Genomic DNA, 23,350 nt, shown 5'->3' on the forward strand with positions numbered 1-23,350 from the left:
CATTGGTTAAAATTAAGGGACTAGGTTCATGAATCCTATAGTCCTTTTCAGCATCAACATGCGATTAGTGTCTGTGTCAGACACTTACTAACATTAGGGTGCCATGGAACTAAAATTTGAAAATGTTTTCAAACTTCCCATCTTTCCTAGTCTGCCAAAGAGAGTCCTGTAATTACTGACCCAATTTCTCCTTTCCTCCCACCTCCTTATGAAGATGCTCTATCTTTCTGGGAGATAGGCTGCTATGCTGAGAGTAGAGGGAGGAGAAGGAAAGAAAACCATACAGGCTTCGAAGAAGAGGTTTTCTCGGGATCACAGCATGTGGTGGAGGCAGACATAAAGCATCAGAAGGAAGTAGACGAGAGGAAGCAGGACAAAGGGGAAAGTTATGATCATGTGTTTGGATACCCTTTATTGCCTTTAAAAAAGAAGCAAGTAAATAATAGGATTGATTTTTATTTGGGCTATTGATTGTGCTTCGTGAAGAGAGTGCTAATAAAAACCGGAGCCTTGTGGGTTTCTGAGGTTTTTGGGATTTCAAGGATACATTTTTTATACAGTCAAAGAACCCACCAAAGAGGTGCCTCTTTCTCCTGGGAGGGCTTGACATTTATAGCTAGTAAAGGGAAGAATTAGCCTTTTTATCAAACGTTTCCAGCAGGACCCTGGATTTAACCACACAGGTGTCCAATCAGAAGGGCCCACAGAGTCTAGCCCTGGAGTGGGTGGTTGGTGGTGAGAATTTGCTTAAACAGAGCTGGGTGGAAGGGCAGAAATCATATCATTAGTTCAAAGTGAGGTAATTAGTTATCTCCCTGGCAAGCTGTTCATGAGCTCTAGTTAATTAAAGCTTTTAATTTGCATGGAAACCCAAAGAAGCTAATCTTTGTCAGAGCCAAGTAGTTAGGGGACCAGCCATTCTGGTTTGCCCATGATGGTGGGGTTTCTGGGATGTGGAACGTACAGTGCTAACACTGGGACATTCCTTGGCAAATGGGGATCACTCTGGTTCATATTCCTCTTCCTTCCCAGCCTCAACTTCTCTTTTCTCTTTTCATTCTGTTGTAGTCTGAATGTTTCTTTCTAACATGTTTCATGTACACCAGCCTTCTGCCAAATAATGGAGTTCCAGAACTAGAGTCTCAGGTGCCGCGATCAGATCTTTAGTTCCCAACGGTGGGCTGGGCAGGGCCGTCCACACAGATAATGAACAGTCTGCTGCTCATTCTATCATTTATAACCCTTACTATTTGATATTTGAATCCCTTTCCTCTTATCCAGTCTTCCCCCCACCCCCCCTCTTATAAGTTATTATGGATTGTAAAAGAGGTTTGGCTACTAAGGTTTCTGCAGAGTAATTATGAGAGTGTTTTAGAATTTACAATTGCAGAGCTGTTAATATTTAGCAGTAGCTCTAGTTTGGGGAAATTACTGCTTTGTCTTAGGCCATTTAAATAAAAATTCTCAGGAAATTGGGGCCTAAACTGAGAGTTCAGTGTTTCGGGGATTCCTCCAAACTGCTATTAGAACAATAAGGACATTGTTTTGTCTAGTTCTCAAATAAGGAAGTTGCAGACACTTCAGATTCTGCTGGCTTTGCTTAGGTGTTGCTGAATTTCAGTCTTTGGCTGGTTAATTTTTTATATTTGGTTTTCTCTTCTATCCTATCTAGATATTGTATAGGTCACAATAACTCTTAAAGTTTAGGAAATGGAATTCATTGTTTTGTAAATATATTGTCCTTTACTATCTCATCTGGGGTAGATGATTGATTTAATCTCAGTGGCAGTAAGTGCTCAGACTCTTCTACCTGGACCTACTGACACAGAAATTCATCATTAGTGAATCATAGTGTTCATTCCTTTATTCCATGAATGTGTGGATTTACAAGGTATTAGGTATGCTAATGCGCTAGGTGCTGGTAAATTTCTATTCTTATATTTCTATATTTAATATTCATACTTAATATATTCTATATTTTATCCTTAAAATACTGTTATACACAGTTATCCTGGTGGTTCTTAAATGACTGTTCTTTGAGGGGAGGAACTATTCATAAAGTGTATGTATATACATATATATATATATATATATATATATATATATATACACACACACACACACATACATATATGTGTGAACATATACACACATATATATTACCTAAGTTATTGTTTTATATTATTAATAAATATTCATAAGAATTATTCATAAATCTATTTTTAATATGTTTTTATTTATTTCAGAGAGAGAAAGGGAGAGGCAGAGAGAGATAGAAACTTCAATGAGAGAGAAACATCGATCAGCTGCCTCCTGCACACCCCTTACTGGGATTGGGCCCCCAACCTGGGCATGTGCCCTGACCAGGAATTGAACCATGACCTCCTGGTTCATGGGATGATGCTAAACCAATTGAGCCACACTGGTGGGGTTAATTAACCTGTTTTTAAATTTTTCAAATATATAATAGGAATCACTCTTTTAGTTTTTGAGTGTTAGGATCTAATTACTTCCATTTCAGTGAAAAAATACAGATGAATAGTAATCATGGTATGAAAAATGCCCCAGAAATTGTGTATGTGTACATATACATATCTCCTAGCTCTGTCCACTGAGAGGGCTTGGAAGAAGGGCACCCTAGAAACAAGAACTACAATGAGCAGCCAGATACTGTTTTCTAAGTACCATACTGCACTAAAAGAAGCCAGGGGTCCTTGAAGAAATGGCCAATGGCTGATTCCAGGGTGAGGGCATGGGAAGTATAAGATGAACATAGAACATAATATTGTGCTGGAAAACAAGAAAATGCTCAATGAATGATGGGGACATTTCAAAAGGACATAGGGCCTCCCACTAGCCAAATCAGGGACATTCTTAGCAGACAAAACAATAATAATGAAATTACAATCCATTAAATATAAAAGGAACCCATGAGTCCATACCAATATAAATAACTGAAAAGAGAAAGCTTGTTCTTACCTTAGAATGCCAACTAATAAATGTATAAGGAATAATGGAAATAGAGAATTGCCGATAGGCAACCTTTACAGGTGTGGTTAATTTTGGTTAAAGTTTTCAATCAGCTAAGGTTGATGAGTGAAGATTTCATGAAGAACAGGGGGTATTTTGGCAGCTGGGAATAAGTCCACATAAAATATTAATCAATTACAAAAGGAAATATGGCAAATTTAAGTGGAGAAATCTGGCAGACCTCAACAGGACCAGGTGACTAATGTTAACATTACCATTGTGGGAAGGATTGACTTTGTGTCTGTTTTAATGTGATGCACTGAGAAGACCAAGGCATTGCTTCTGTGAAATTCTTGCCAACAATGAATTGCCTGAGTCTGATCATGAGGAAATATCAGACATTTCATGTTGGAGGTTGCTATGGTGTGAATGTTTGCATGACCCCAAAATTCACACTCTGGAGTCCTAACACCCAATGTGATGGTGTTAGAAGGTGGGACCTTTGTTTAAGTCATGAGGATGGAGCCCTCATGAGTGGACTTAGTGCCTTATAAAAGAAGCTCTGGAGAGATCCCTAGCCCCTTCCTCCATGTGAGAAGTCTAGGGTTATGAACCAGGGAGAGGGTCCTTGCCAAAACAGAACCAGGTTGGCACCTTGGTCTTGGACTTCCCAGCCTCTAGAACTGTGAGAAATAAATATTTGTGGTTTTTAGCTACCCTGTCTATGGTATTTTGTTATTGCAGCCTGAATGGACTAGAACAGAGGTTATCCTACAGAATGTAACACATCCTACATAGTGTCTAGTGCCTGAAAGATGGGAAAGACAAATTGTTCTGGATTAAAGGTCTCTTAAGAGTCATAATAGCTAACCACCACTTGTGTTCTTGACAGTAACCTGGATCACAGAGGAGAAAGAGACATCCTTGGGATAATTAGCAAAATTTGAATGAGATTGGATGATGGTGTTACATCAATGCTGATTTTCTAATTTAAAGAGTTGTTTGTGGATCCATAGGAGAATGTTCTTGTTTTGGGGAAATACACTTTAGAGCAGCGGTTCTCAACCTGTGGGTCGTGACCCCTTTGGCGGTCGAATGACCCTTTCACAGGGGTCACCTAAGACCATCCTGCATATCAGATATTTACATTATGATTCATAACAGTAGCAACATTACAGTTATGAAGTAGCAACGAAAATAATTTTATGGTTGGGTCACAACATGAGGAACTGTATTTAAAGGGGCAGAAGGTTGAGAACCACTGCTTTAGAGAGTCCTGCAGGATGATATGACTTATTCACAAAAGGTTCAGAATATATAGTTAAAATAACTTCAAAATAGTTTTATTTCTAAACGAAGCCTATTGGAGATGGGGGATGATGATGACTTAGACCAGGGAGGTAACAGTGGCAGTGGTGGGAAATGGTCAGAGTCTAGATATATTTTGAAGATAGAATCAATAGGACTTTCTAATGAATTCGACATAGGTTATGAAAGAAAAACAGTGCAAGAAGGGCTCCAAGGTTTTTGGCTTGAGCACCTGAATGAATAGAATTACCACCAATTGATATACCGACTATGGCGGGGCAGGTTTTGGGGAAGAGTGGGAGTTCCACTTTGGATGTGTTGAATTTGAGATAGTCCCTAGCCATCCTAATGAAGATGTCATGTAGGCAGTTAGACACCAGCATCTGGAGTTCCAGAAGAGATCTGGGCTGGAAATATAAATTTGGGAGTTGTCTGCAAGCAGATGGTACTTAAAGTCATAAGGGGATGAGATCACCAAGGAAAGGAATGTAGATTAAATAGAAAAGAGGACATTCTCAGAACTGCTAGGCAGAGATTTAGTTTTTAGCTAGGTAAATTTACTGAAAAATTACTCCAAAATCTCCCATGTCTAAAAACCCATGTCTAAAATCCTAACATTCATTACCCTCAAGGAGCTAACAGTTTGACATGAAAAAAGGATTAAAAACATAAACAATCTTATATAATAAAGAGCTAATATGCTAATTAGACCAAGCAGCTGAACCACAGTCCAGAAGACCTTCCGCCAGTCGGGGCTGCAAGGGCCGAGCCCCTTGCACAAATTTCGTGCATCGGGCCTCTAGTAATACTATCAACATTTACATTGTACTCACTATGTGTCGGGTACAATGCTAAGTGCTTTATATGGATTATCACATTTAAGCTTTACCTCAATTTAGTGAGAAGGTAATATCATTTCTATTTTTTGTATGAGGAAACTGAGGCTTAGAGGACTTAAACAATTTGTTCAAGGCCTCATGTTAGTAAACAGTGAGACTGGGTTCATCCCTGGGGTCTGTGTACACCGCCTTCTCTTTTAGTGCCTGTATTCTGGTTAAAGGAAAACAGAAGCATGTAATGGGGTTCAAGATTCCTCTGAACTGGCTAAAACAACCAACCCCCACACCCCCCCCACACACACGCATAGTATCTGTGGCTGGAAATGTAGGGGCTTGAGAAAATTCTATTACGCAGAGCAACTGCCCTTCAGAGAGAGGGGGGGTACCAGCCTTTAGAGCAGGATTCTAGAAACTCTGGAGTGATGGAGGGCAGTCTATGGGGTGGTAAACATGTGTTTCCAAGGACCATAGACCAACAATAGGCAGTGGAGAGAGAATCCCAGGCTCCAAAGAGAAACAACTGCTCTGAACATGGGTTCTGAACATGACCAACCTTGTGCTTTTAAAAGCCGCATCTTTCCTGAAATGCACTTCTTTTGGCTTGCTGTTATTTGCCACTTTTATAAGCTACTGAACCACATCACTGGTGTGAACAGTTTCAAAGCTTACATATTTCTTCCTGTAATCAGTTCAGTCTATCTTGTAACTATAAAGAGTGAGATGGTAAATCCCCAGCTCCCATTCTGAATCAGAATTTATGACAGGAACAACGTGCTTGTGCCCAAACAGAACCATGCATGTATGGTAATATGCACTTGAAATTTATGAACTTCCTTTTATCCAAGGAACAGAAAGTGCTTCTCTAAAATGGATTAAGAGCCAACTGTCTACAGCAGGCAATGGGAACAGTTCAAAATAGGACTGCTGAGGGAATCACTTAATTTCTGCAAGGCCAGGGTTCACCCTAAGCACCGCCTTCCCCCATGTTTTACGGAAGTGGCTCCTGGAGACCACTGCCATTTCAACCCCTGCTCACAAGTGATGGGTTTAACTGCGTCTTTGCCCGCCAGTTGTGTGATGGAAGACATTTCTTCATCACTGCTGTTTGATGCTAGCTGTCATAAGGATTAGCCCCTGCTATTTGCCGAGGAGATTACTAGCAGAACGGATCCCATTCATTCCCTTGCCTGGACTAACTCTTTAGCTCTTCTCTGTAGTAAGGGCAACCCTATAATTCTCTTTGCTGGTTTTAAAAAGTCTAGTCTTGTAGGTAAGCCCACTATAATTTACAACCCCACTATAAAATAAAATGGCTTCTGTACTGGGTGGGACAAAAGTAGGTTTACAGTACACAAAACACAGAGTTTATTCTTGTGTTATTAATGATTAATTTTTGTATTATTTCCATACATATAAATGTAAGTATTCTTTTGTCCCACCCTGTATATTATATACTTTACAATGGCCATGGTGCCATAGGTCCTTGTATTCGTTACCTATTGCTGTAGCATAACTAATTACTGACAAACAAAAATAGCCTTAAAACAACATTTATTATCTCCCAGTTTCTGTGGGTCAGGAGTCCTGCTGTGGCTTGACTGGGTCCTCTGCTTCAAGATTTCTCACAAGGCCTCAATCAAGGTGTTACCCAGGGCTGTGGTCAGCTCAGGGCTTTCTGGAGAGAATTTGCTTTCACTTATGTGGTTTGGGCAGGGTTCAGTTCCCCGTGGGCCATTGGACTAATGCCCCAATCCCTCATGAGCTATTTGTCAGAGGTCTACCTCAATCTCTTGACATGTGAACAGATCACAGGCAAGACAGCAAGAGAGAGTGTGCTGCAAGATGGAAGTCACAGTCTTTTGTGACTAATCACAGAAGTGACAGCCCATCACGACTGCCATATTCTGTTCATTAGAATGATGTCACCAGTTCACACTCAAGGGCAGGGGATTACACAGGACATAAAAACTAGGAGGTGAGGATCCCTGAGCGCTGTTTTGGAAGGCTGCCCACCACCATCCTTCACATGCATTGTCTCACGTTATCCTGATAACAATTCTCCAAGGCAGTGCTAATTCTCTCATTTTATAGATAGGGCAACAGGTTCTTAGGCTGTTCTACTCAGTGATTTGTAGTGTTCACTCATTTACTTACTCCATGAATACATGGAATTACAAGATATTAGGTGTACTACTGTGCTCGGTGTTGATAAGTTTTTATTCTTGGTAACATATGTGTGCATAAGCATCCTAGAAGTTCTTAAATGAGTGTTCCTTGAGAGGAGGAACTATTTATAAAGTATAGATATCATGGTGCCTAATTTATTGTCATATCTAGAGTAAATATTCATAACAATTATTAAATTACTCTATTTTAAAATTTTCAAATAATCAAGTGAGAGCACTCTTCTGGTTTTTAAGTGTTTAGGATCCAGTTACTTACATTTCAGAGATGAAAAAACGCAGATGAATAGTGGTTATGATGTGAACAATGCCCCAGAAACTGAAATGGAGCTTTTATTCCAGTCCTATTTATAGCCCAACCTCTATGTACAAACTACACAGTAAAAGCCGTCATGGAACTTGAGTTAGCTCCACATTAAACCCACATCGAACACCCACCACACACATTAACAAGCCTAATCACTGTTTAGCTGATGAGATAATGTGCAAAAATAATTTTATAAATTGAAAAATATCCATAAATGTAAAAGATGAATTTAGAAAGCATTGGTGCTGCGTCTTCCTTAACTCAGTGAGCCTGCAATGTGCCACGTACTGTGCTAAGTGCTTCTTAGAATGTTACTCATTTACTCCTCCTCACCACTGCTCTGAAAAGCAGGCTCAGAGCTGGTGGTCCCTGGGGGCGCAAAAGGGGTTCAGTTCTGTTTGCTGAGCTGGCTGTGGGGTCTGTGAGTCCGTGGTGGTCAAAGAGCGGGCAAGCTCCAAGTGAAACTCTCCTTACTGACCAAGTGAAATCCCAGAGTTAACTGGAGTAGGGTTAGCCCTGCCACTGTGTCCCACACGGAAAAAGATATATGCAGGCATGCTTGTCGTTTTTAGAAAGATACTATGCCTTTTGAGATAACAGAACATCAGACTAGATGTAGCATAGAGACAGCGATGTGGTCATCTCCGATCCATGCAATTTACTCAGAGGCCAAAAGGAAAGACAACCCAGTTTAATAAAACCCAGCAGCAGGAATCTAGAGAATCAATTCATGTTGGTTGATGCCCACAGGGCAACTTGGAAGCAAAGTTATGCCAACTGGAAGACCTTTTACAGATAGTTATTTTTGAACAACAATCTAAGATGTGTAAAAGCAGAAATAGAAACGACTGATGGAAGGAGCCCTGACTTGCTGCCTTGAAATCATTTGTATGCTGTGGTTTATTTGCAGCTTTTTGTGGTGTGGTCAAGAGGTCCCCATGATTCAATACCTCTTTTTCATACTACCTGCCTCTCCTAAAGGGGGAAAAAAAACTATGCTGAAATATTCTATAGAACCAGTACTCTAAGTAGCAGCCTCTATAGCAACAGAGCAGGTAGGAGGTAGATGCTGTAGTCTCTATCTTTTACTTTTTCCTCCAAATTTCCAGATTTCTAAGTGCTGAGAAAACACAAACACCAAAAACCTCATTAGAATGTTGGATTAAAGACAGCTCTCTGTCTTGTCTCATTTTTGATGCGCCAGCTGATAATTGGGCTGCAGCTGGGTCTAAAAATAACACTCAGTACATTAAAACACTATTCCTGGGCTACGTTTCCAAAGTGGCATTCTGGGACTTCTGTGCATTAATCCTGTAACAATAACAGGATTTGCGCTTTTAACTCCCCAGGTGTAGCTTTGAAAATCTAGCCTAAAGCAGGTAATGTTGCCATTTAAATCATCCTCTCACTATCCTTAGGGAAATGCGTAGATTTAAAAAAAAGACAACTGCTCAGATGATCTATACCTAGGAGAATAAGAGAAACAACCTATTTCCTCGCAGGAACTGGGCCGATCAATATAAATATTTTAAAAGGACCATCATGCAATAAAGGCCTTAGAATTTGTATCCTACTTCAGCATACCCTAGGTTTTTCCAGCGTAGAGGGATCAGGTTTTCCACAGGAAAGAGAGACAGCGTGGCTGCTGGGTAACGAACTGAACTGGGCTGCACCTGTGTGTATGTGTGTGCGTGTGTAGGGAAGGAAAAGGAAGCTGTCATGGTTGTGATTGCTTATGTTTCTGGTCAACATTCTTTTTTCCCTTCAGAAATTAAGTGCTGTTAATCATGTCAGCTGAAGAAAGCATATCCTAAATTTGCACACAGCTCTAAATTGAAGCTCTAAATGGCTTTAAATTAAAGTGGCAGGAGTTTTCCAATGATACCATTAATTGCATTTTATTAATTGAGAAAAAGAGCTTTTGTGAAGCTGTGGTTGCGATGGGCTAGATTTAATCAGCGTAGGTACCACTAACAGGCTGGCACTGCTTTCGGCCTGTAATGCCTTTGAAATTCTGAAATGGAAAAGGAGGCCAACACACTGAGAAATTATTTCAGAACAGATTGCCCGTTAACATTTCATAATATCACAGAAGTGCATCCTTTCTGGGACAGAGACTTGCTTTGGCTGCGAACATCCAAGAGGTGGCAGCACCCCATGCTCTGTTGGCTGGCTGCATCCCTCCAGCCCGCGCTCACAGCAGAGGTCTCGCCATTGCGTCACCTGAAGGCCAGTTTTCAGGGGGGCGGGGGGGGGGGGGGGGGGGGCGGTAGTGATGGAGGGGAGGTGCAGCATTTTGCATCTCAGTTCTTCCGGAGAGTTCAGGAAACAGCTGCACGGATTGTTTTAATACTCTGGGTTCTCTTCAGAGCCTATAAATCTTTCGCCTTTTGAATGGATTTGAAAAGGTCTCTCTTTCTCTCTCTCTGTCTCTCTGTCTCTCTCTCTCTCTCTCTGTCTCTCTCTCTCTCCTGAAATCTTCTGCCCTATGTGGTATCTTTCTATAAAGATCACATGGGTACATTTACACATTGCCTGGTTTGCTTTCTGAGGGAGGAAGAGCTTCAATTGCCAGAGTCCTCCTGAGACCCCATTTTCAATCGCCTGTACTTGTCTTTATAAACATAGGAAGGTGGATTATGACAGCATTGTCAGCAGTCATTTTTTGGAGCATGTATGTGTGCAAGGCACTTAACACACCAAGAATGTGACACCATCCCCACCTAGAACAGTTATCTTCTTCCCCAGTCATTCTCCCGCCCCCTCCCACATCGCATGCTAAAAATACTGCACAGAACAAATAGCTGTTGAGACAGCAGCATCAAAACCTGCACAAATACGTAATATTGCCTGACATGCTAAGTGTCAAATGCCTGGAAGGAACAGCATCTGGCGATAATTGCAGAGGGAGCATCAGGGCTGGTCTAGACTGGCCAATGTCCAGGGATCTGTAGAACCTGGCCCTCTGCATGTGTGTTAGGCAGTTTGAGGGCACGAGCTTGGACACAGGCAACTTTGTTGATTGGCTGGCGATGGAGGCAGGACTCTTGTGGGAAACTAGTCTCTAGGAGACCATGAGGAAGCTGGAACTGGTGGGTCTAGTGCAGCTCAGCCATGGGAGTTCCTACTACCACCAAGGTCATGGAGACTTGGGCTCTGTATCCACCACGGCTGTCATCACCAAGTTGGCCCAGCTCTCTGCACCTTCATCAGCTCATTTCTTCTGCTTAGTTCTGACTTTGGCACTCTCATACCCCCTGTCCTAAGCTTTCCTACATGGTACATGCTTTTTGTATACATCTTCTCAGATTCTGTTCCCACTAACAACTCAATGGCTACCCTCCCTGAATTTCCCATTCAATTTCCAGAAAGAGAAGGGGAGAGATAGATAGATAGATAGATAGATAGACAGACAGACAGACAGATAGATAGATAGATAGATAGAGAGCTTTGGAGCTCAGGCCACCTCCCAGCCCATACGCCAGACCTTGACTGGCAGTCCTGCCACTTTTTTTTTTTTTTAATTCTCACCTGAGGATATTTTTCCATTGATTTTTTTAGAGAGAGTGAAAAAGAGAGGGAAAGACAGAGAGAAATATCGATGTGAGAGAAACATTCATTGGTTGCCTCCTGCATGAGTTCCAACCAGGGCCCAGGCCGGGGAGAGCCTGCAACCGTGAGGTATATGCCCTTGACTGAAATTGAACCTGGGACCCCCTGGTCTGTAGGCTGACACTCTGTCCACTGAGCCAAACCAGCTAGGGCCTGACATCTTTATTAAAGACTTGCCCAGGCTGCTCCCAGCCTGGACAGCCGGTACAGCTGTTCCCTTCAGGAGGGCAGTGGATGTGGAAGGCACTGACTGACATTTTCCCCTTTCTCTGCACAAAGGAAAGGCTTGACCATGCTGTATTTCCTGGAATCAGGGTGCTGCTGCCTTGGTGGGTGAGGAAGATGAGCTCCTCTTTTTTTCCTTGCAAGAATTCAATCATGCAGCTTTGAGAATGCACTTAAAGGTGGTAATATACATTCATCCTTCCATGATTCCAGAGACCTGGAGGTAGGGGAACGGAGCCTTCATTTGAACCATGATGTCATACAACTTTGTGCAGCACAGGTTTGTTTGGGCCAGGCTCCTGGAGGGGAGAGGTTGGATTAGATACAGTCTCCTTGTTATAATCAAATTTTCCTTAGTAAGATCTGACTTATATTTGAATCCAAAGACAGATTCTCAAGTGCTACCTCTAGGTGCCATAGCATATGCAGCGATGAGCAGCTTACCTGTTGCCCAGTGAGTTGGCAGCATCCCTGGTTTCAGAGCCAAGCCATCTGGAGCAGGGGGAGGGGGTGCACATGGGCTATGATGGCCAGATAGCTGCTACAGTTTCTTGGCCTTGGCCTTTGCTTCCTCTAGTCCTTTCACCGACACACTGAGGGCATGTGGCAAAGCAAGGCAGGCCCATGAGGCAGCTTATCTGCTTTGGGTTACTTCCAGTTGAGCAGCCAGGAACTTGAGGAGCTCTTTCTTCTGCTACTTGCATCGAGAGCCTGCACATCCCCTCCATTAGGGCCAGTCTCAGCCACAAGGCACTGATGGGGAGCTGTGTTTAGGTTTTCAGTGATGATTGAGCCCCTTCAGCATATCTATGGGGATTTCTATAACTCTTATACGCTGAATTTGGTTACTGATTGCACTGCATTGTGGCAGCACATTTGTCATTGATATCTGAAGTTTAAAAAAATTTATTATTTGACATTTCTTGATGTCAAGTTTGCGCCCATTAATTAGATTGTAAGTGCTTTGAAAGAAAGAAGGGGTTTCTATACCCCTAAGCACCTCTTGCGATGTTGAACACAGTGTTATACAAGGATCAGGCGCTCGGTGGATGTTGAAGTTGATTTGACTCGATCCCAGTGCCATGTTCAGCTCAGATTTCCTATTAGGTTCTGAGGAGTCTGGATTCTTTCTAGTTATCTGTTTGGAAACCTGAAGGTACTGATTCATTTTGACCAACTTTCTAACTTCCACCTTTTCTTGCTTGCTTCAGGAAGAATGTAGCCCCTAGAAACTGAGTTTTCCAGCACTCAGAGTCTCAGGTTGCCAATGGGATTCAAATGTCCTGGAGTCTTAGCCTTTGACTTCTTACTCTCTACTTTTCCTCTTAGTTAACATCCTCATCTACCTCCTTTCCCAGTAGTATAGGTGAAGTGATGCTGTGGTAACAACAGCTTCCAAAACTTAGTGGTGATTCTGCCTGACAGAATGACTCTGAAACCCAACTGGCAGGCAGTCTGTCACCTCAGCCTGTGCTGCAGGGGTCACTGCAGCAGGGCAGGGAGTGTGGATAACTGGGCACTAACTCTTAACGGACACTTCTGCCCAGAAGGGGCACATAATACATCTAAATGCATTTCATTGGCCAAAGTAAGTTGCATGGCCATGCTTAACTTAGAGGAGATGCAGAAGTGCACTCCTCCCACGTCCCTGCAAGAGAAGAGACCAGAAATCCTGGTGCCCTCTGTAGTGCTGGCCACATCCCCTCAGAGAGCTTGGAAGTGCCTGCTCTCCAGCTCATTCTTTAGTGAGGCATGGAACCCTTGAGAATAAATAGACATACTTTGTCCTTTGTATTTCGTGGGAATTAAAAAACAGACACAAAATAGCTTGTAATAAAGATGATTTATGTCATAAAATGTTTGTTTTCTGTATTAAGTAAAAATCAGGTGTTTTTTTTCTTTTTTAGGTCAAATCAGTGATTAGAAATAATCAGTGCAATTCTTTCTAAAAGCCACCAGTAAATAGATGGTTGATGTAAGCAATCTCACATTTTGTAGTTGCCAGGCTTGCTCATGCGTCTGAAGCTTCCTGTACCTGACAGTCACTCCAAAGGCCCAGCAGTTCAAAGACTCCTTCTCCAAGGAGCAGAGTCACTTGGGACTCATGGGCTGTGGGGATCACTCTTTATTCCCTGCCCTCTGCTTGATTACACTCTGGCAGTCGTAAGACCCCAGGGTCTTCAACAGCACGCACGGCATTGATGTCACTCACTCGGTCATCATATGTTCCTCACTCACTCAGAAACTCCCCTCCTTCCAAAGAATCAATTCTAACCATAAGAACAAGAAATTTATTCACAAGTGTAATGAGTTCAGTGGTCAACTCTCTTTTAAGCCAATGGATGATTACTATGACATGCCAGATAAGAGCTAGCCATGGTGTGATGGAAGGAGCCTTTGCATTAGCGTCTGAAAATTGTCTGTCCTGGCTTTGCCATATTCTAGCTATGTTACCTTAGAAAAATCACTTGGCCTCTCTGAATCTTCATTGGTAAAATTAGAATAATTATACATACCTTCCAGGATGGAGTTTTCTGTCTATAAAATATAAATTCTAATATCTACTTCTCAGGGTTGTGGGGATTTAAATTATTTTGACAGAGATAATTTCTGGGCACAATATATATGCATAGCTCTGGCTGGTTTGGCTCAGCTGTGAGAGCACCGGCCTTCAGACCAAAGGGTTGCAGGTTTGATTCCCGGCCAAGGTTATGTACCTTGATTTGTAGGTTCATCCCCAGCCCCTGTTGGGGGCATGTGTAGGAGGCAACTGATTGATATCTCTCTCTCTTCTCCCTCTCTTCCCCTCTCTCTAAAAAAATCAATGGGAAAAATATCCTCGGTGAGGATTAAATATATATACTAGAGGTCCGATGCATGAAATTTGTGTAAGGGGCTCGGCCCTTGCAGCCTAGGCCAGCCCTCGCAGCCCCTTGCAGCCCCGGCTTCATCCGGAAGGTCATCTGGATGGTCGTTCTGCTGTTCAGTCTAATTAGAATATTAGCTCTTTATTATATAGGATATACACACACATATGTGTATGAATATGAGTATGTGTATGTATATGTATATGTATATGTATATGTATATGTATATGTATATGTATATGTATGTATATCCCAAGCTGGGAACTTTTTCCCTCCTTTTTTTGCTTGCTAATTAAGAGTCATAAATAAAATGCTGACAAGCTGCAGTCTGCCGTCTGTGCTGTAGCTAGAGGGCTGTTTTGACTTTGCCTGACAAATGGCTAACCAGCCGCTCCCACCATGCCCAACTCAAGTGTTCAGCACTGAGAAATCCAGCTACTGCCAACAACATCTTATAAACTTGTCACTGTTTACTTACTTGGTGACAGTGTTTTTATTCACTGATCATCTCTGAGATTTCGCCAGTCAGGGTGTGGCTGTTTCCCTCAAAATGCCAAAACGCCATTTAAATACAATCCTTTCCCAAACCATGTGAAAATAGTGGAGATCCCTAATTGAGACTTGAAGACTTTGCAATTCATTCCCATGGCAGTGCAGTTGGGGTGGGATGTTGTCTTTATAGAGCAGTAGCTGGATATACATGGGGTTTTATCAGAGCTGCTTCAATACCCGACTAGCCAAGACTTCCAGGTAACCTGTTGAATGGTGTGCCGGAGACAGCCTGGGAGAACTGATTGTTAAATAATCAGGAATTTTGTGAGGTGTTTGATGTCATGTTGGTAGATTAAAATCAGCCATGGTGGGAGTGTTTACACCATGGAAATTGACAAACACTGCAAAATCAGGCTTTTTCTCCTACATAGCTTGTTGCTAAACACTTACTAGTTCACCACTACTAGTATATAGTATAACCAAATCTTTGTGCATCTGGGTCAAGCCCAGATGTGATTCATTCTTCTCTCCCTTAGCCTTTCAGCTGCATTTATACTTCCCAAATCAGAAATATAAATAAAACCATGGTGCTAGATGAAGGGAGAAAAGGAACTAACTTTTATTCAGCCCCTGCTATGTGCCAGAATCTATTGTAGTCTAGATTGGGACTGATACATATCAGGAGGTGTCTAGCTAATGAATGGGATGGTGTACTAGAAATGTCTCCATCCGAAGGACAGAGAGACCCCAGAGCCTGACTCAAAGTTGGTTGAGACAGAGGAGGGCTAATGCTAGGTGTAGCATAGTGCTTGTCACTGGGGTTTCTCTCTAGGCCTTGACTGAGACTAATGGAGGGCATTTGGGGAAAGTTTTGTTTTTTTTTTAATCTTTTCATTGATTTTTGGAGAGAGAAGGGAGCAAGAGAGATAGAAACATTAATGATGAAAGAGAATCATTGATCGGCTGCCTCCTGCGCTCCCCACACTGGGGAGCAAGCCCACAACCTGGGCATGTGCCCTGACTGAGAATCAAACGGGCGACCTCTTGGTGCATGGGACGACGCTCAACCAGCTGAGCTACACCAGCCAGGGCAGAAAGGTGAGAAGTTAAAGCTGAAAAGCTGCTTCAGCAGAACTCTGTAACTCAGGCCAGAACTCAACCACAGCAGTTTGGGGACAGCAGAGGCTTGACTGACACACTGGAGCTCAGTGAGGTGGGCTTGCTTGTGAGCACTTTTTCAAGGGTGCTTTGCAGAGGGCCATAGTCCTGTATGAGCAGATAGGGGCAAGGGCCAGTGGAATTTATTTATGCGACCCCCACATGCACTTTAGACTGGCAAGGCAAGGGGGGACTGGTGATATATATGTTTTCTCAGTGTGTTCTCATGACCTCCATATGAGAAAGATGTTATTATGTCCATCTTATAAATAAGAAACTAAGGTCAGAGAGCTTGAGAAACTTGTCACATATGATAGAGTTGGGATTCAAACATGGGATTGATCGTTTGGTCTCGCTTTACCCCATGTCTCCGCATCTTTGTCTGTCCTTTCCCTCTTTCTGGTCTTGGGGAAAGAAGTGTCTCTCTTCTCTAAGGCCCGTCTTCCCACTCATGCCTATGAATTCTGTACCCTTCCAGTTCCTGTTCCAGAGTCTTTACAAAGCACCTGGCTGCTCTGCTGTGCATCCTTAATCTGCTCCTCTCTATAAACTTCCTTCCCTCAGCTTGTTCATTAGTCAGTCACTTGAAATGCGTGGCTGTGTGGTGCTTTCTCATTTTTCTTTCTCTTATCCTTTTAGCTGCATTGAGCACACTTCAGATTCGCCTTTATTCTTGAAACTCTCCACTCCAGGCTTCTGTGACTCACTTGTTCTTCTCTTTCCTCTCTTGTTACTCCTCTGGCCACTTCCTGCTCTTCTCCCTTTGCCCAGTTCTGAACCGTAGGCTACTGCAAGATTGGTGCTGGTTCTCTTCTGTGAGGATCCCTTTGGCCTCAGCTGTCTACACAGGCAATGCCAGATCAATAGATCTTCAGGTCTGATTGGGAAATGAACTGAAATAACTTGACTGGGTCTCCAGGGCCAAGAGCAGTCTCTGGCATGTGGTGGGCACTCAATAAACAGAAGGGATTTCAAATGAAGAGAACATTGTGAACAGAGTTTGAGCTTGTGTGTATTGATTTACTTGAAGATTACCCCCTTTAGGCTGTGAAATTCTCAAAGTCAAGAACTGCGCCTTTCCCCCATTTTTGATTCCCTGATCCAGAGTAATATGTAGTAGTTATTTAATAAATGTTTGTTGAATGAATGAATGAGTCCAAGCTTGCTTATAATTTGGTGTAAATTCATGGCAGTCCTTATAGGGGAATTTAGACTTCACTATATGTGCAGTGAGCTTGGAGCCATCGAAGGCTTTTTCTTGTTGGAATAATTCAATAGGAGCTGAGCTCCAGGATGACTCATGCAGGCAGTCATTGTTCAAAACCTCGCACCCTCTTCCTCCCTTGCCCTTGCTGTTCCATCTCTAATCCAGTGGTCCAGTCTTGTTGATTTTACTTCAAAATATGGCTTTATGGCTTGTATCTGTGTTTTTTGTTTCTATTCTTAAGGCCACGTCCCAAGGTCAGCCGTAATTACTTCTTGTCTGGATGTCAACATTGGTCACTCCCATCCCAATTGCTGTTTATCCCTTTTCTGTACGCCACAGGCTTTGTCTATTCTACTAATGGCTGGCTCTGTGTTTGAAAAGAAAAATGCTGAATTGGTTCTGGGAGAGCAAGGATAAAGAGGGCTAATTTGGCCCTCCATTGTCTGTCTTTCATCCCCTTAAATCTGCTGGCTGCTTTGGGTTTTACCCTTGAGTTGCCTAAGTGGGTTTATCTTTTCATTGCTCCTTATAGCAAAGACTAGGACCCCATTTCCACAATAAAGCCAAGTTGTAGGAGAAAGAGAGTGGACCGTTGGACAGGTTGTGCTTGACTCTGATGCTGAAGGAGAGGCAAAGGAAATGGGAGAACAATCCTTTAGGAGAGGGAGGAGGGAAAAAGTAAAAGAGGAGATAGGGAGAAGGTCTTTGAGATATTTCTAGGTGGATAGAAGAAAAAAAGAAGGAAAAAAGACAACAGCTGAGTTCTTGCCATTTTTTTTCCATAGCTGATTTTGAGTAAACTGTCCCTTTGTGAAAATATTTTCTTAGAACCTATTGGGTCCAGAATTTATCATAATAAGATAGTGAGGTAATGGATTTAGGAGACCCTCTTTGGTGACTCTTACACTTAAGGAATTTAGGTCAGTGTTATGCAAAGTGTGATCTGCCTTCTGCAAGAGGTAAGTACAACAGAAAATGTTTAGAAATTTTATACTAATTGTACAGTGTCCCTATGATGTCCTGGAGGGACACTGTGGGTGGTGTCAGCTGGAGAGAGCTGACTGTGGGCATTTCCTCCCACCTCTGTGGCTCACAGACTTCATGTTGGCAGCTTGAAATCAGCCAAGGTGGGAGGTATTTTTATCACACATATTAGTGGCCCGATGCATGAATTCATGCACATTGAAAGGAAATTAGAAGAAATATTTTAATATCACTATTCGCCCTTTCTCTATAATAGAAGTGTCAACCAAATTCACAATCAACAATGACAGATGGAAACACATGCATGCAATTGGCACCAGCGAGAGCTTTATATGTATTGTGCATGTGTGAGTCAACTTAGCCTTTTATGGATATAAAATAAACTTGCTTAATTAGACCTGCTTTCTGATTTAACTAAACTTTTTCCAGCCCAGTGAAGCACCCCAACTTCTCTTTCGGGTAATTGTCAGCAACACAACAGTAAATATCAACATGAAGCATATTATTGTAGATCATGCAGAGAGAACAACGGGTAAAATATTTAACTGTAGCAGTGTTTGACTATATTCTGCACAGTGAGAAAACCTGAAGTCATTTTTAAGATCCACCATTTCTTACTTCTTTTCAGTCAGGTCATGTTTCTAAGCTTTCTAAATCTCCGTTTTCTGGCTAATGAAAAGAAAATAGGATTCCACTGGGTCTCCTCTCTACCTACTCCAGGACTTCTGTGAGGATCAAATGAGATGAGGCACAGGAAAATGTTTCACAGACATGTGGTTAAAGTGTAAAATGTTTGCACCTGGCTATAAAGCAAGTCGTGTTCCTGGGCTGAAGAAACTCCAAGGAGGCTAGTCGCCAGGGAGAGGAAGCCAGGCATTGCTACGTGATGTCATTACCCAGATGGACACTTAGCATATTAGTCTTTTATATAGAGAGATGGGCAAATGCTTCAAATTGGGACTCCTCCCACCCCGAAGAACCCAGTGCTGAACACTTACCAGCATTTACCACATTGCTAGGCTGTCATATCTATGTGCCCGATGAGGGAACACTGTTGAACAGGATGTTGTTAAATTTGCCCAGTGAGTTGTTTTGTGGCTGCTGCTTCTTACTAAACACAAACAGTAGGATCATGTATCTGAACACTGGCCTTCACTAGAGGGAATTTGAAAAACACTGCCTTAGATCTCCTTCAGCTTGTTTCTGAGGTCCAAGCATTCCAACAGAGGTCTTTATGCTAGCCACATGGCATAGCCCACTGGTTTAGAAACCTGCTCCTCCCGGTGTCAAGCCTTCTAAGACAGTTAGGATCAAGGGTAGCATAGGTGGCAGGTCCGGCCATGGCAGAGAAGTGATATGTGAAATAGCTGAAGGTATGTGCATTTGTCACTGGGGCTGCCATGACAAAATACCACAGACTGGGAGGCTTAAACTACAGAAATTTATTCTCTTACTAGTTCTGGATGCTAGAAGTCTAAAATCAGGGTGTTGGCAAGTGTGGTTTCTCCAGAAAGCTCATTGCTAAGCTTGCAGGTGGCTGTCTTCTCACCATGTCCTGACATGGTCTTTCCTCTGTGATTGAGCACCTCTGGTGTCTCTTCCTCTTTTTATAAGGACATATGATTAGGGCCCACCCTTATAACCGTATGTAACCTGAATGACCTCTTTTAAGGGCCTATCTCCAAATACGGGCACACTGGGACTTAGTGCTTCAGCACATGAATTTTAGGGGGCACAGTTCAGTCTATAGCAGGGTGTCACTGTCGGGGCTCGTGCTACATTTCAGTCAGCGGCTGATGCAGATCTCTCACCTACTCCAGGGATTCCTTATCAACTCTCCGGGATGCCCCTTCCACTCCTCAGCCATCTCCAACCTCACCATGTGCTACCCTCTGTCAGTTACCACCTGAGTCCTAGCTCTCCCATCCAGTTTCCCTGACTTCTCCTGCTTGGAGAGCAGTCTCCCTCACCTGACTCACCGGACTCACCTTGGCACCTTTGCTCTCTATTGTTAAGTTGGTGATGAATCTCATCTGGCTTTGCAGTGCCTTTTTGATGTCTCCTAAATGTATACAGTGTATGTATTTAGGGCTTGGCTACCTTGTTAGATTGTAGGTACTATGAAAAATGGACATTCTATCCTTCTCGACAGTCAACTCTCCCATTTAGTGATTAAGTAGGTGTGTGCCTTTTATAGATTAAGAAATCAATAAATATCAGAGTTAATTTTTTTTTTCTTCAAACGGTTAAGGTCATTATATGCTCATAAGTTTGTGTGAAGTCAGACTAATAGCAGTCAGTATGTAAGGAGATGTTGTCTTCCTGTGCTGTGAATGTTAAGCTAAAACTGTCCAGTGAGTGCTGCTGGACTGAGATTTGTGGATACCATTGTTCCAGTGAGTTATAATGACCTTTAACCCTGACTCTAGTATAAAAGAGACCTGGATTAGACTTCTGATTTTCCCAGTTACCACCTGTCTGGCCTTGGGTAAGTGATCTAAACTCCCTAAGGCTCAGTTTCTTCATCTGTGAAATGGGAGTAATAATAGTATTTTATTTCACAGGGAGTAAAATAGAAATACATAGTAGCACTCAATGAATAGTAGATGTGTATCATTAATATTGCTCTGGTACACAGAGACTTTAAAAAAAATTAGAAACCTTAACCCTGATAGCAGTCTCCACTCCTCTGAACCAAGAGTAACTCAGAAAGAGAAATGCTGCACACCATCGGAGAATCAGCCATGCAACAAGTCCATTTAGTGCCCTGTGCCAGATGTTTCCAGATTAAGAATATAGTGAAGAATCCAGGAGGAACACTTTTCTATCTATGATGAGTTGACTTGTAAATAACCTCTGACCTCACGTTGTCACCAACCCCCGCCCCAAGTTGCACTCCCCTTTGAAAAGCATAAAATATTTTTACCTACAAAACACTGTATATTGATTTTGTTATTTTAGAGCCGGTCAGATTGCACAGGAAGTACATGGTCATTAACTGGACATAAGCCAGCATGACATTTGTCCTGAAGTTAATGATAAAATGACATTAAATCACTGGCAGTGTTTTCTTAGAGGTGTTCAAGACAAACAATGTTAGAGAAAGGAGAGGAAAGCTCTGTAGGAACAACTCCTCCCCCCCCCCCCTCCCCCCCGCATAGTGCTACAGGGAGAGCCAGGGGGGTGGTGAGCCGGGGAAACAGTGCAAACCTATGCTTCTCCAGGGCCTCCAAAAAGGCACAGAGTGGCTTGTCAGCTTTTCTGCCTGTTCTAGCAAATTAGACATACGTCCCAAAAGGTGTACTGCAATATTAAAGTCCATTTATATAGGCTGTAAAGTTTCCCCTGTTGTCCTGGCAGGCACATGCGTGGCTGGAAAGTGTCTGTGGGTTGATTCCTTTGTGAATCAGATGGAGCTGACACTGCTGAAACCACAGTGACCCAGACGAGGATAGAAGCTTGTGCTGGATGAGGGGCCACGGTCCTGGACATGTAAATCAGTAATATTAATGCCCACAGAGTGCCATGGTGCAAAATTATTAAGGCTGCTTCCCGAAGATACTTCTAACACAGTGCGTAATGAAAACGTCAGGGGGAATGAGTTATTAGGTGCTGCCCTGCTGTTCTGAAGTGCCAGATATTTCTCCACCTGTTATCCAAGCAGGCGAGTCTTGAGGGAAAGGGAGAGCATCAGAGATTGCTTGTGATGAGAGAATCATAAAGTGAATGACATCGGTGAGGCCTGTGGGAAGTGCCTAAAAAAATGGTGGCGACGGTGTGGTAGGGATGATGTTAAGAGGTGAGCCACGGTGAAGGTGTGTAGGAGGAGGATGCTGCCTGGTGTACAGTGCTGAGTAATGTCATGGCCTGAATCATTTGGATTTGAAAATTGTTCTCAGAGCAGCTCTTCGGATTAAGAATTCAGATGGGATCACTGCAGACAGGAGTATGGTTTTGGTTATTTCCATAGTCATTCTAGAAATTCAGGCATCATGTTTGGCATTTATTTTACATTTATTATTTATTTTAGATCCTCTCTGACTTGTATGATCGCTATCTCAACCCACTTGTTGGAATCCTTTTGGCTTCTTCTCTTCCCTTGGCCATGTCCAGTCATTGTCAGATGGCTTTGGACAAGTTAATCTTTCTTAGTCTCTGATTCCTTTGATTGTACCTTTGTCATGTCCCTCATATTCTATCCTGTTTTCTCTTTGCTACTCTCCTTGTCTACATTCTGTCTGGTCCAGCCCCTCCACCTCTTACCTGGACCTCTTGCTTTTCCTCCTCCCATCTCTTCCCCTTTGACTATCCTACCAGAGCACTGCAGCAGTAACAGCTTCCACCATCTTAATAGGTACTTTTTCTGTGCTAATCCTGGGGTGGGTGTGTCACGTATGTTTTTCTAATGGTGCAATAACTCTGGAAAATATATTATTACTTCCATTGTATAGCTTGGGAGATTCCAAAAAGATCATAATGTGTTTATACTAGCTAATTAGAGAAAAGTTGGAATTATAACCTGGAGCTGTTGGACATCATAGTTCATGCTCTTCCCTACTCAACCTGTTTTCTCTGCCGGGAAACCTTCAGTGGTTCCCATTGCCTAAAAGATCAAGTCCATGCTCTTTTATCTCGACATTCAAGGCCTTCTAAAATCTAATTTGTGTGTTTCTAGTCGTTCCCCTCAACTGTCACACATCCGTTAGCCAAAAACAAACCAAACCAAAACAAGAAACCCAGCCAAACAAACAGACAAACAAACAAAAACTGATTTTAATTCACACCCATGCTTTCTCTTCTCTGTGCTTTTATACCTCCTTTTTCTCTCACCTGGAGCAGACTGTCACTCCTCTGTATAAGTAAATGTTGTCCAAGATCCTTTTATTCTCTGGTTCACAAAGGGTATATTAGATCTTTATTAAATAGTCTAAAATATCTGTTCAATAATGTTCTCATTTAATATCTTTTTAAAAGACATTTAAAGTGAATCAGAAAGCAATTAAATGATTAATTGCTGCAGCTGGATTCTGCTGCCCTCAGCCTCTGCGGATGCTATCTGACCGATTAACCTCTGTTTCAGGGCCCTGTCTTACTGAGGAAGGCAGTGACGGAAAACGCCTGGCCTATCACATGACTGATCTCCGCTGTCATGAGCCATCGTTCTCTAACTGCAAGCTTTCATTTTCAAAGTCCTGGCA

Source organism: Myotis yumanensis, unplaced genomic scaffold (assembly GCF_028538775.1).
Source record: "Myotis yumanensis isolate MYYU_CA2020_CCGP unplaced genomic scaffold, mMyoYum1.0.hap1 SCAF_5, whole genome shotgun sequence".
Lineage (NCBI taxonomy): Eukaryota > Metazoa > Chordata > Mammalia > Chiroptera > Vespertilionidae > Myotis > Myotis yumanensis.